This window comes from Oratosquilla oratoria, chromosome 11, assembly GCF_046742065.1.
Source record: "Oratosquilla oratoria isolate Oo_2021 chromosome 11, ASM4674206v1, whole genome shotgun sequence".
Lineage (NCBI taxonomy): Eukaryota > Metazoa > Arthropoda > Malacostraca > Stomatopoda > Squillidae > Oratosquilla > Oratosquilla oratoria.
The window spans coordinates 73,250,814-73,253,313 of NC_134787.1; the positions used below are offsets into that span (position 1 = coordinate 73,250,814).

The 2,500-nt window shown below is 42.2% G+C and overlaps 1 long non-coding RNA gene across 1 annotated transcript in view; it reads left to right on the forward strand.

Moving 5' to 3' along the window:
* LOC143029515 (uncharacterized) overlaps window positions 1-2,500 on the forward strand; it is a 496,461-nt gene that overhangs the window by 493,699 nt on the left and 262 nt on the right. Inside the window, exon 2 of the long non-coding RNA XR_012966846.1 lies at window positions 2,358-2,500. This exon is cut by the window's right edge and continues 262 nt beyond it. This is a non-coding gene — a long non-coding RNA (uncharacterized LOC143029515). The remainder of the gene's footprint in view (window positions 1-2,357) is intronic.

The following is a 2,500-nucleotide window of genomic DNA, read 5'->3' on the forward strand; positions in this document are numbered from 1 at the left end:
ATAAGAACCTTATCCATAAATCTCCGGGGAAAGGTTAAAACCTCGAGGCCCAAGTCTTGCTTAACGTTACGAAAATTGGATGAAGACGGAAAGCGTGCGGACCACACTTGTCGAACGCATCGTCCCAGAAATGAATGTTCATACTCATTTTCTTTAAATTCCGAAAGATTGCATGTTTTTTTTTGTTGTTGTTTTTTTTTGCTTCGGTTATCCGACAGGAATAGATCTCACTGCCCTTTTTTGTGTCTCTGCATCCCATTGACCTTCGCTCACAATGAACTACTGTATTACAATGTTCTTTGTCCCTTAAAAAGATATAGACCAATAAATTAAGAAGCAAGTACGAAAAATAGAAAATAGAAAAGTATAATTCATAAGTGAAATTCGTCTAACTCTTGTCACCATCACGAAAATGATTTTCAAGGTCTTCGGCCTAAGTGACAGCCAACGATTTCGTTTATATTATAAACGATCTAAGGACGAAAAGCACATCTTGAAGCCCGAGGCCATCCTTTGTCCTGCCTTCCCTTTTACAGTTGAATAAGGTCGTCTGGTGTCAGTGTGGACAAAGGTCCTTGAATTATGTCACCGTGTTGAAGTGGTAACGTGCGCCAAAATCAGGTCCCAAATTACCTGGTTATTCTCCATTTCATTGGATTTCGGGGTCTGCGTGAGGTCAGACACGAAATTGGTCCCACCTCCCCTCCCGCCCCTTATTCTTTATCTTCTTATATTCCCATACAATTACTCCTTCCTCCATTTTCGTGCATCACGCGTTGGATGCTGCAAACGTCATTGTCCATAAAAACGCCTGGGTGGGCACGAATAATAATGGAGGAGAATTTACATCTGAGTAATTTGGGGTGGAAGGACGGAATTAGATGTAGGAAATTGCAGCACCAGCAACTTTCCAAATTAGACGGCTGGCTAGGAAAAGTCCAAATGAATTTCTCCAGCCTGTACGGGCCGTGTGTGTGTGTGTGGGGGGGGGATGGGTTGCAGTGTGCGTACGGGCTGCCGTCAAATTTTCCGGGGTAGTGTCTTAATTCCACAATTCATTTCCTGCCTTCCAATTATTTGTTCCCCAACGGAAACCCATTTTTATATGAGGTAGCCTTTCATTAGAAAGAAATATATATTCAATTCCGTCGCTACTGCCATTTTTTTTTTCTTTTTTCTTTGATTGTCGGGATTAGCACTAGACAGCTTTATTTAGCTGAGTAGGTTTGGGGATATACAAAATTATACCTAGATTATTTCATTGAAAAGATCAGCCTCTGTTACAGTAGGTTTACTTTATCAGTTGAATGAAATCATCTGATGGTGACCAGAAGAGAGCATTTGTTTAGTTTAATCGTAGCCAAGGTTTTATTTTGACTTGTGCTTATAATCCCCTCACCACCATCACCACCACCAAACATCATCACTACTACCACTACCACTACCCACCACAACCGTCGTTACCATTACCGTCCCCATCATCCACCTCCCAAGATCTGTCCGGAGATCGGGTCACGGCCACCACCCCCCCGGATAGAACAAATTAAATTGATCTTCAGGAACTATTGTACTCAGTTCTTTTTTATTCTTCTTTTCAGAGACTCCGGTGAAGGAAGTGTTCGAAGACGAAAACACCGTCCTACTGCCGATGTTGCGTGTGTCGGCGGTGTTTGAAGCTCTCAGACGCGTTCAGGAAACGGTGTTGAATGAGATCTGAATAAGATAATTGAGGAACAGTAATGAGAAAAATGACCAATAGCATGTAAGGAGTTTAGTAAAGATACACGCACACGCACTCCTGCATAACACACTCGCGATTGCGTGCACACACACAAACACACACGCACACACACACACACACACACACACACACACACACACACACACACACACACACACGCACACACACACACACACACACACACACACACACACACACACACACACACACACACACACACACACACACACACACACACACACACACATATATATATATATATATATATATATATATTATATATGTATGTATATATACCTTTTCATAAAAAATAGCTCAAAGTATAGGAGAGATTTGATCTCGAAACAACACTTAACACATGACATGGGAAGGCTCTTGAAGGAAAATTTAAATTTAGGACAGCAGCGACTTATCTAGCATCTCTTATTTTATCCAGCATCCTCATCTTATTTACATTCCTCAGCGTGTTTTTCATTTGAGACCTTCTAGAGTGTGATTAGACCATTAGGAGTGATGAAGCAGATATATTGAGCTCTTTGCGTGTGCTTAGCGTCTGCATAGTGTCGGCTGTGCCCTTCAACCTTCAGCTGTGAAGGACATTTCTCTTGGGTTTTAGGTTTGTCCTGATCCGGAGCTTCGTGGTAGCTTCACGAGGTTTCGTGAGCATCGTTGTACTCTCCTTCCCCACCAAGTGCCCAGAAGCTTCGAAGTCTTCCCTCTTGCTTCAGATCGAGTGTGTTGTTAAAGAAGGAGTTTTCC